The sequence below is a fragment of the Peromyscus maniculatus genome, chromosome 21, assembly GCF_049852395.1.
Source record: "Peromyscus maniculatus bairdii isolate BWxNUB_F1_BW_parent chromosome 21, HU_Pman_BW_mat_3.1, whole genome shotgun sequence".
Classification (NCBI taxonomy): domain Eukaryota; kingdom Metazoa; phylum Chordata; class Mammalia; order Rodentia; family Cricetidae; genus Peromyscus; species Peromyscus maniculatus.
The window spans coordinates 29,742,319-29,754,239 of NC_134872.1; the positions used below are offsets into that span (position 1 = coordinate 29,742,319).

At 49.0% G+C, this 11,921-nt stretch overlaps 1 protein-coding gene across 1 annotated transcript in view; it reads left to right on the forward strand.

Annotated features, from left to right (window-relative positions):
• Positions 1-602: 602 nt before the first annotated feature.
• The window catches only part of Edar (ectodysplasin A receptor), a 78,432-nt gene continuing 67,113 nt past the window's right edge, over positions 603-11,921 (forward strand). The window contains exon 1 of the mRNA XM_006989856.4: positions 603-839. The gene's annotated coding sequence lies outside the window, so the exon portion shown is untranslated. The remainder of the gene's footprint in view (positions 840-11,921) is intronic.

Here is an 11,921-nt window from a genome sequence, read left to right on the forward strand (position 1 = left end):
TCTATAGTTACAGGAAGTACATATGTTTATCTGAAGTTTTTGGAGCCTATATGGTTACATGGAATGACATGGAGCATATGGGGGAGGGGGAGGGGGAGGGAAGGGGTTGAGGAGAAGATGATGACTCAAACCTGGGGTGGGTGGAAGAAGGTAGTGGGGGAGGGGTTGAAATATACACGAATGTATTCAGGGCCGCACGAAGAAGAGTGAATGAATACAACAGGATCCATACCTGTAACCGTCTTGGGGAGGGTTGGGTGGGGGGGTGAATGGGCTGTGCTCAAGTTCTGATTAATGATAACTTCATGCAAATTTCACCTTTCGGCACTCTTGTGCCCAAAGGCCCAAGTTGTTTTGATAGGCGCAAGACCCCCACACATGCAAAAAAAAACCCAAAAACAATCAATCCTTTTTACACATTCCAGCTTGTCCCTGAAGGGGCAGGAAGTCCTGTGGAACCAGGTGCGATTGGCGCCAGAGCCTGAGGCTGGCGTGCCCAGGCTCCAGCAATGCCGTTGCCTGACGCGGCCTCTAGGTGGCGCGGGTGGGTTTGCAGCGAGGGGGACGCCTCCCGGCCGGACTGTTAGGAAACTCGCAGACAGGACGGGGAGCAGTCAAGAGAAAGTTCCCGGGAGCTCTTCAAAATAGTTAGTGGAGCTGGCGGCAGGAGTGAGCCTGGTCGCTATCGCCCGGCTGGCCCCAGGATTGTGGAGCACCTGCTGCAGAGAGGACGCCGCTGCCGGCCACCTGTGAGACCTGCCCCGCATCCCTTACCTGCTCGCCCTCTTCGGAGACCCATCTTCTGCGGCGGGGAGAAACTGACTTCCCTGGGGCACCAGGTAAGCCTTGGTCTTCCACTTTTGGTCTTCCGTATTCTTCAACTGCGGATGAAACCGAGGTGTCCTTGGCTAGGAAGGATCTCGAGTACATTTTTGAAATGCATGTCATTTTTGGGTTGCGTTTGGACAAGCGTTACTGATTACTGCGTATGTGTGTGTCTGTGCTACCAGTTCGCAGACCCGAGGTTGTTCCTTTGTTTTGAAGAAAACATCAGAAACCCCATTCTGCTGTTGAGTGAACTTTGGTTAGCGTGCCGAACTGTGTGTGTTGCAGACTGGAGTAGTTAGGCTACTAAAACAACACGTGCTGCCGTCCGTGGGGGTGTGGGGGGAAAACGTGCTTCTCCTGCTTGCTCCCGAGACTGGCTCTCTGAAGAAGACAAGCAGCACCTGAGGCTTTGGCTAGGCTCTTCACCCGCCTCGACCCAGCGTAGTTTCCATGTCCTAAGAGACTTACTATTCAGTCTGGGGTTCCAGTCAAGTCCGAGGCCCAATGTCATAGTCCTATGTTGTCAGAGGAGAGGGAGGGGTATGGTGGATAGGTCTTTGCGACATTGGAGGTTTTCATTTCCAGCCAACGTGTTCCGGGGTGGATGGGGTGGATGGGCCTCATGCACAGGGTAGGGTTTGATTTTCCAGCCCAGCAGGGTGAAATAAATGTGTGCTCTCGGGGCAGAGGGGACAGCAGGTGAGGTCCCTGCTAGTGTCTCCCTGCTCTGGTTCTCTGGATCCACGTCGCCAGGGGGCAGCTAAGGCAGGAGCAGAAGTCCTGGTCAGTCAGGGTGCTGGACACGGGCAGTAGGGCACACACACCCTGCAGGACTGAAATTACAGTGGAAAGAGAAGCGGAGTGTGACAGAATCAACTTCTTCCCCACTTCCTCCACGGGCCACTACCCTGCTGTTTGAAAGTGGCATTTGGGGACATTTTCAAACCCAGAGTGAAACTGAGGTTTGTTCAAAGTATCAAAGAGGCAAAGGGGCATAAAGGATAGAAAAGGACCGGGACATTCAGATGTATGACAGACATTCTAGGTCACAGTCACTTAAAGCCTAAGTCACTATTAAGAGAGTGATTTGGAAGGACTTAGCATTAGGAAACACCCTGATGACTGACTGACTGACCGTAAGCGCCCTCCCTGGAGTTGACAGCAGGGTGTGTGTTACACCTCTTACCATGTGTTCCTTTCTGTCAATTTGTGATGGCAATGTTGAAGGGTCGTGTCCTGGAAGGTCGCATCTTTGGAAGGGAAAACTAAATAGAATTTTGCTGAAATGATATGCCTACTCTCTGGCCGTTATCTTTGGTTGGTTGGTTGGTTTTTGTTATTGTCTGTTTTGTTTTGTGCTGAGGAGGTGTACAGAGGACCCCACGCAGACTCTTTATGATGGTCTAGAAATGACTGGCGTTCAGGGGAAATTATACTTCGCGTTTTGAATGTGTATCCTTTCCCTGGCTGGTGATACGCCCTTGTCTCTGGATGCTGGGCAGCAGCAGGGGGGTCAGGTACAGCTCTCCAGAGTAGGAAAGGGAGACAAGTGACAGTCTGCAGGGTGCCATTGTTGCCCAGCCATGAAGCTCTCCTGTGAGCATTGGAGAGTGGGGAGGCTAATGACGTTTTCTGTTTTCTGAGTCTTCTGGGAGCATCTGTACTTGTGCCGATCTGACAGATAGTGCCTGTCTTCGGGGCCCCGGCTCGGTGCTGCCACTGTGAGGCCACCCCACATTTGCTCAGAGAGTGGAGACAGACCTGGCCCTCCCCACCCCCACCCCCATCCATAGGGTGCAAGCCCAGGTTGAGTCTTTTCACGGTGGAGGATTTTTCTAATGAAAAGGTCCCTTAGGTCCCAAGGGGGGCCGTACAGAAGCCAGGTCAGCTCACATTCCTCTCTGGGACTATGGGAGTGTGTTTTGTGGTTTCTAAAGAATGGAATTTATTCTCAAGGAAAGGCCCAGGAACCCAGCTTCAAAGACCCAAGCAAATCTAAAATTCAAACACAGGAGCTGTAAACAGGATGGCATTTTGGCAGCCAGCCTCCCTGCTTCAATGGCTCAGCCAGAGGCTGACTTGGTTTTCCCTTACAGCCCCTGGCCTGCCCAGCAGCTTGGTGCACAACCCTTAGGAGCTCTACTCTGGCCTCTGTTCCCTCAATTATCCTAGATGGCACCTGCCTGTGTGCGCCTTTGATGCTGTTTTAGGTTTTACATTAGCTAATTCCATTCACCAATAGCATCATTAATTAACCCACATTAAACTCACTTAGCAATTAGGAAACAAAAGCTCCAGCCATCACCTCCATCATTCCCCTACCAGGCAGTCCTTGAATTTGAACATTTTAGGCAGGGCTTTTATTTGATCTACAGGGTCATTATTATTATTATTATTATTATTATTATTATTATTATTATTAATTTAATGAAGCGAAGAGTTCTGGGGTGATGGCTGAGTAGATAATTCACTTGCTGCATGAGCGCGAAGACCAGAATTCAGATCTCCAGGACCTAGATAAAAGTCTGGTGAAGTGGAGGCAGGGGAACTCCTTGGATCAATAGCTCGGCTAGTCAAATGCTAAACTCTGGATTCAGTGAAGAGATGGGGCTTTAGTGAATGGAGGGCCATGGAGGAAGACACCAGGACATCAACCTCTGGCCTGCACACATATGCATACATGTGAGCCACCATACATTAGAAGCATTTTTATGCATGTAGTCCCTGTTTTCCACAGAACTGGGGCTCAGAGGAGTCCTCTGACTTGCCTAAAGCCGCATAGCTAATAATGACCAAGAGAACACTAATCATTGCGCTGGATAGAGCACGCGGCATGCACAGGCATCATGTTGAACACGTGACTTGTAATTGGGATTTGGGCGGGGACTAGAACTTTTGTCCTCTGCATGTGAGGAGACCCGTAATGTCCACCACCAGTACTGGGGTGAGCAACCCACAACTTCCTGCATTTTCAGTCGCCATGGTTGTGACAACCCTGGTCACACTCTTCCTCACTTCCTCTCCTGATCACATGGGGGCCCAAGAAACAGCTGAAGTTCTGGTCTTGGCAAACCATCGTGACAAAGGCTTTCAGAGAGATTAGAGAATTTGGAGCTTTTAATAGTTTTAAGAAAAAAAAAACTGTCAGATACAGGTAAATGCAGGTTGTTCTGTCTAATATGATCTAAGAGAAATTTTCAAAATGGATTGAGGTTCCAGAATCCATCTCTTAGCTTCTGTTAATGCAGTTGAATGAGACTTCACTGTATTTCACTTTCAATCTTTGTTCTAGGGCAGTTTTCTCAACCTGTAAGTTGCGACCCCTTTGGGGATCAAAAGACCCTTTCACAGGGGTTGCCCAAGATCATCTGAAAACACAGATACTTGTATTATGATTCATAACAGTTGCAAAATTATAGCTCTGAGGTAGAAACGAAAATAATGTTATGGTTGGGGGTCACCACAACCTGAGGAACTAAATTGCAGGGTCTCAGCGTTGGGAAGGTTGAGAGCCACCGTCCTAGGGTGTCACAAGGTCTTTCTCCGAGTGGTTAGCTCTGTACAATCAAGGAGGCAGCTTTGTCCTGGGGTTTGACAGGGTGAGCCATTCCTTCGGTCGGTGTGTGTTTGGAGGTCCTTTAGTTTGTGGTGAGTGAGATCTGGTATCTTCCTTTCACCGCTGTACGTGGGTATTCCACGAGGATGTACCCATTAATTAGCTGAGCCATTTACATCAAAGTTATCCTAATCACCCACTAGGGACAAGGCACTGCTCACACATCGACATGACCTAAGTTACTGAGCAAACCATCCCCGCTGGCAAAGGTCTCCCTTCTACGGACAGAGTACCTGTTCAATTTGGAGAGCTGGGTTCTCATAGTGGGAGGCACGCTGGCTCTCTAGGTAGAACACAGACTCACTGGAGATCCTTCCTCCTTGATGACTCTGAACATGCCTAGAGTTTTGTGTATGTGACTAGTAGTCAAGAAGCTTTTCTTTTCTGTTCCTAACAAATGACAAGCTTGGTGCAGGACGATGCACTCGTGTTGATATCCCCAGCTGCAGCACCAGCAAGCTCTGTCCCCAGCCAGTAAGCTCTGCTCACAGGGGGGACCTTGACTAGCAAGTCACAGCAATCACCTTAGCGTTACCTGTAGCAGTGATGTACCGGGGATGGAAGCCAAGCTTTAAGACCCACATTGTTGGCTGAGGAGATGGCTCAGTTGGTAGCATGCTTTCTTAACATCCTTGAAGCCCGAGGCTCAGTTCTCAGAACCATATAAAACTGGACTTGGTGATATAAGCCCATAACCAAGCACTTGGGAGGTAGAGAACGGAGGGTCAGGAGTTCAAAGTCATCTTTGTTTATATAGTGAGTTCAAGGTCAGCCTGGACTATTTGAGCCACAGTCTCCAAAAAAGGTACTGTTAACAGATACTATTGGATATCTAGATACAAGCCACTAGAAGATGAGACAAATTCTGAAATAAAACTCCTGAAAATAACAGAGAGAAGTTTGCCAAATAGTTTTTAATCCTGGTATAGAGTGCTTTGTTAAAAGACACACAACACTGGATAATGAATGGGAAATGAGATGTCCCCATTTTGGTGACAAGCAGATTACCAAAGCTCTTCTTTTTAAAGCTCCACGTGAGCTGGGTCATTTGGCAATTCTGTTTCTAGTTTTGTGAGAAGCTACCAGACTGTCCATGGCAGCTGTATTAGTTCAGACATGAAGGCAGAAGGGGGCACTATTTGGAGAAAGGAGAGGAACAGACAGAATGGAGAATGACATGTATGTATGAAAATGACATACATGACTTTGTATGCCAACTTAAAAAGAACTTGGTCCCTGCAGAGAGATTAGAGAACTTGGGGCTTTTAATACTGCAAATCTCTGTCACGTCAGAAAGACCCGCTATTACTTCTCAAGCTCTCTGGTCTCAGATGTTCAGACAGTAAGAAGTTAAAGGCATCTGAGGTAGGAGCAAGCATAATGAAGGTCGAGTTCACTGATTCTGTCTCAAGACTATGAAACAGACAAAATGAAGACACAGAATGGTGATCTGTAGACCTGACCACTTTCTGAATGAGAATTCCAAAGACTTTAGACCATTTTTAATGGAATTGATGACCAGAAAAGGAAGTCAAAATTAAGAAATATCAAGTAAGACATGGATTTGAAGAAATAAAATTAGGCTCTATGAAGCGGGTGTGCTGTTACACACCCTTAATCCCAACACTCAGGAGGCAGAGGCAGGCTGATCTCTGTGAGTTCGAGGCCAGCTTAGTGGGTTCCAGGCCAGCCAAGGTGACATAGTGGACCCTGTCGAAACAACAACAGCAACAACAGAAAGTGGGGTCTATGGGGCAGTCATGGCTGACTTGGGAGAGAACTGGAACAGGAGTCATGGGGACCGTCGGGAAAGAGGAGCCATATACTTCCCTCCATTCAGACACTGCACCTAGAACCTTCCATGGCTCAACATGTGATCTATGCCTGACATTCTCAGAGATCATGCTCCTCTACAGATTGCACTCAAAGGAGGCATCAAAAAAAAAAAAAATGTTCCTCTATACTTTGAAATAGAAAATGTACAGATATTTTTAAAAAGAATGTTGTCCTTTACAAGAGCCACAGTGTCGTGTCTAAAGCCACCTGCCCATTGTGAAGGGAAATAGGAGGACACGCTAGGCTTGTCACGCCCTCCTCGGCAGATAGCCTCTCTCCAGGAGGGGAGAAGCACACACGGAGGTCATCACTGACACACTTTACCTAGCAGACAGCCTGACTCTCCAGGAGCATGGTGAGGGACACGACACCCACAGGTGGCCTTTGGCTTCGCTGTGGCCTCCCGTCTTTCCAGCTGTTGGTGGGTTTCTGCGGAGGAAATAAAATGTCCAATAAGTATGGATTTCCACTCCGTAAAAATCCTTTTGAATCTTAGCTCATTCCTACAGAACTTGGGAGAGAGGCCCTTCCCGAAAGGCGAATGCACACAAAGCACATGCCTATTGAACCCCTGTGCCCCCCAAATTATCCTGGTCACCTTCTGGAGTCATTTCCCATTTTATAGGTGGAAAAACAGGCAAGGAAACTTCACTCCGTTGAGACTCTCGGTTCGAGTCAGCTCTGGGAACCTCACTTTCAGGACACCTCACTTTCTCCAGAATGCCCGCCAGTTGGTTTCCAATTTGAGGTTTCCACATGAAAACCATTATCCAAACAGACCACCCACAGCATGCTGCCTTAACTTCTGCACTTGGCATGTGAGGAAACGGTGCTTTAGAATATTACCCTGATGCTATCACAGTTGTTGCTTTTGAAGGCAAATATTTAATTTGTGAGGATTGCAAAACCAGGAACAGCCGAGTGTCAGGCCCCTCCTTGTGTTTACAGAATAAGCAGCATCCAGACAGTGGCAAAGGCGCTCTTCCCTGAGGACCAGCTCACATTCCTCGTCAACTAGTAGTCACCAAAGTAGGGGAGACACAGGCTCAGTTCCCGAATGTTCTTGTAGTCAGCAAGGACCTTAGGGTCTCACAGCCTTCCTAGGCTCTCATTAGAATGGTCTCAGGCTGTGGCTCTAGAGTCATGGGCTTAACAGTGAGTTTCCGTGGCCATCTTTCCTGTTCACCCTGGTGGCCCAGAGGAAAACAGAGTCCCAGGCTTTCCTGGGGGACGGAGGCTACTGCACCCCCTGAATGGTGAGCTCCAATCTTGCTCAAAATTTGGAGAAAACTGAATGGAAGTGGCAGGATTCACAGACTAACAAAAACACCCTGACTGTGCTGCCCCGTGTGTGACTGATTCTTGAAAACCCATCTGCAGACCTCTGTTGAGTAAGTCTCGGCTCTCCCTGCCTCCCCTCACACCCTACACAGAAGAGGAACTCCTGGCAACGAGGCAGCATGCCCCAGAACTCGTTCCCCGTAAGGGGTGAGATCTTAGTGCAGGGACCCAGACTTCAGCTGGATGATTGTTCCACTGAAGGCCAGTGCTGGGAGGTGAGATGCTACAGGACTGAAATCGATTTGGACTGAAATCGAGCTTTGCGCTATAACTACTTGGCTGTGGGGAAAATTTGTCCTTACACAAATGTCTACAGTCCTGGGTACTGCTGAGTCCCCAGGATGCATCAGCAGGTAGCGCTGGCTCCTCACGCCTGCACACGTGTTGTCCAGAGCTGGGCGATGCAGGTCACACAAGCAGAAAGTGGAAACCTTTGTTTCAGGCTCCTCCCTCCCCAAGGCAGAGAGTAGAGTTGGGTGGGCATGTTCTCCAACACCAGTGTCGGAATCACACCAGATTATGATGGTCCTGGACTGCCTCAAGCTCAGGGACTATCTTATCCCCAAAGTCAGGCTGGGGGTGTCCTGCTACTATATGGCCTCAGTAGGCACACTGCTTGGGCAGAGATATCAGAGGCAATGCCCTAAGAGAGGATGCCAGGGCAGATTTATGTGCAATGAGGTGGGTGTTAAGTTCTGCTACAATGTCAAATGCCTGAGATAATTTATAAAAAGAAAAGGTGTATTTGGCTCACGACTTTAGAGGTTCTAGTCCACAGTCATACAGCAGAATGGGTTTTGCTCTCTGTCAGGGAGGAAGCACATCATGCTGGAGTCACGTGTTAGAGCAAAGCTGCTCATCTGCCAGAAGGGGAAGAGGAAGAGATGGGGTCCCACAGCCCCTTCAAGGGCACACCACAGTGACCTGGAGACCGCCCACCTGGCCCATTTCTTAAGTGTTCTCCCACCTCCCAATTATGCCAAGGCGAGGGCCGTTGGGGGATATAACAGATCTACACTCTAGAAGTAGGCACACCCCTTAACAAGACCCAACGTGCTTCATGTCCTCTCCAGACCACACACACTCAGGCTGAATTTAAGAGTCAAGAGGGCTCGGCAGCTCATCAGGTCGCTGTGGCTTCCCCATGGTCAAATCTACCTGAGGTGTCTGTCTCCCTGGAAACAGTTATCAATATGGCCGGAACCCAGAATACCACTAGGATCCTGAAGTCAAGGGACAGCGTCACTGAGTAGGGACAGAGCATGCTGTTGGGTAAGCCACGTCCCCACCCATGACACCCAGCCACATCTACCTGCCTGGCGCTTCTCCTACTAACTACTTCAAGACTGTCCCTCCTTCTCTCTGTCCTGTTTTACATGCACTGCTTCTGGTCTTGATTAATATAACATCCCGTCAGAGAAGCCCCCCCCCCCTCTGGTCTGTGACTGTGAGAAAACACTGAGTGAAACCAACTTGGGAAGGAAGGCGTTTGTTTCCTGAGACATCCCTGGGGGAAATCGGGGAAGGAGTTCAAACAAGAGCAGAGACTGGAACCATGAAGAACAATGCCGCCTACTGAGGAATGATGCTCCCTGACGGCTTGCGTCCTGTGACTCTCTCCGCCTTCTTCCTAACACAAACCAAGACCACCCACCCAGGGGGCGCACTGCCCTCAGTGAGCTGGACCCTCCAAGATCAATGGTTAATGAAGAGAACGTCCCTACAGACATGCGCACAGGCCAGTGTGATAAAAGTCACTCCTCAGTTGAGGGTCCCTCTTCCCAGGTGACTCCAGTTTGTATCAAGGGGACAAAAACTAAAGGGCACTTGTCCCCAGTTGTGTGTAAAGTAGTGGCTCTCACACCAGAGCTCGTTGTCAGCCACAGCGCTGCTCACTCAATGACTTCTAACACACACACAGCCTCACAGACACATACACACTCACAATCACATACTTGCACATGTACACCATCACTCACACACACTCACACACTCATACTTGCACACAGTCTTTCATGCACATTTACGCATACACACTCACACATACACACAATTATTCATACAAACTCACATACTCACAATGTGACATAGATACCATTATATATGTGTGTATAATGTATATATGTATACATATATATACATATACATATACATGGTCTAGAACTTGATGAATATTCATTACTATTTCACAGTTTGCTCTGCTGAGGTTCGAGTGGGAAAGTCTTCACTCCTCTCCCCTGCAGAGCTCTCACATGAGGGGTCCTGGTCCTCCCTAGGATCCTCTCCCTCTAGAACTATCTGGACAATGAAGGCAAATGGGAAGAGGTCACAATGCGCTGAGATGAAAGAATGGTGGACCCCTGAAGTCACTGAGAATACGAGACTGGCCTGCCCCTGTCATCCCTATATTGCAGAAGCTGACAAAGCGTGTGATTAGATGTGGCATGTGTGCTGTCGCTGATGCTCAGAGCAAGCTGGGGAGTGTTGTGTATCCTGCTGGTCTTCAGGTGGAAAGCTAGGAGAACTCCGTTCATAGCCACATGGCCTGGACCCTGCAACTCAATAGTCTGGCTAGGTGTCCTCAGCCCCTATTGCCCTATGACAGACCCCACCCTGGAAATTACTTTTTCCAGTTTCCCTTAGCTCCTATAGCATTCTCTCTCTCTCTCTCTCTCTCTCTCTCTCTCTCTCTCTCTCTCTCTCTCTCTCTCTCTCTCTCTCTCTCTCTCTCTGTGTGTGTGTGTGTGTGTGTGTGTGTGTGTGTGTGTGTGTATCTGTGCATGTTTTTCTAGGGGGAGTGCATGTACCTTGGGAAGAGGTATGGACCAGACTGAGGAACTGGGGGGAAGAGGAGCCATAGGAAAGTCCAGCCATCAAGGACATTGGAGGTTAGAGCTCCATTAAACCGAAGAGGCCCATTTAGCTCTGCCCTCCCCATCCAGACACCACCTTTGCTCCTTTGTGTCTCCCCTCTAAGGGACATACAGATTCTCTCTTTTTTCCACCCTCTGAACATTTTTAAAGCAGCGCTTACCCGCTTACTGAGCAGAAAGCCACACTCCCGTGGAAGTGGGGTGTGTGATCCCGATGCCTCCTGTGCCCTCTCTGTGCCTTGCAGAAAACTCTCCCCAAGAAGCGAATTTCCTTTGCAAAGTTTTCGAACGTAGTGCACAGTATCTGCTTCTCTCTGCTGTGTGTAGATTATCCTCCTGTTCACCAAATGTGCAGCTGTGCTAATGGAGACATGGAGGCCTCCCTGTTTGCAAACTGGAGCTTTTCCTTTCTCTGCCTTTATGGGGAATTTGTCTCCATGGTGAGACTCTCGGAGCCTTGGGCAAAATCTGGTGTCCTATGGCTTCAAAATTCATTTCCTCAGACCAGACTTCACCGCAGCTCACAATCCGAAATGGTTAGTTCTAAGCCATTCTCAACTTGCATTGGTTTATAAAACCACTGTTGAAAGCAAAGAGCTCTGTCATGCTGTGAGCCTTGGCATTTGCCAAGAGGATGCTCAAACCCCATAAAAGCCTTGGGCGCCCCCACGCTTCAGAAATCTATTGTGGATCTCTCACCAGTGGCTGATGAAGTCCTGGGTTCTTCTGAGGAAGCCACATTGGTGTGAAGGCCTCACCTCCCCCAGCAGCTAGCACCATGCAGGCAGTCCACACCAAGGCCGCTGAGGTCTCTAACCTCACCTAAGTCACCTCTGCCCTTCTGCAGCACTAGCGACCATCACACAGCATGAGTCGCTGTTCTCACTAAATCAGCAGCCGGAAGAGTCGACTCCCTTTGTCCTGATTTGTTTGCAAAGACCCTGTGCACTGTCCACATCATCAGGAGTCCTCTGTGGTGCAGGGGTTGCTGGCCCTCCTGGCACATATCTACAAATCTAAAACTTCCTTAGGTAAAAGCCTTGGTTTAATAGGAATTCTCTAGCTAGGGCTGCTTCCTCTTTCTCTGTTCCATCTCCCCCGGCGGCAGAAGTCCCTCCAGAGGAGGACAGCTGTGACTGTCCTCTCTGGTTCAGGATGGCATCCTGAGAAATCCTGTCAGCATGAGGTCAGCCTGCCTGTGTTGCCAGGCCCACCCCTCCGATATCACCTACCACCCCACCCATGTTGGCCCAATTACCTCATGTCCCTTTGATCACTAAATAGACTCTTCTGAGGACTTTCCTTCCAGGGGCCCTTTCCAAGCTTCTGACCCCAATCTCATGCCTCAACTCATTGCCAGAGCTTTGGCTGTGGCCCTGTTTCTAATGCTGAGATGGGACTGAATGAGCTTCCTTCCTTCTGCAGAG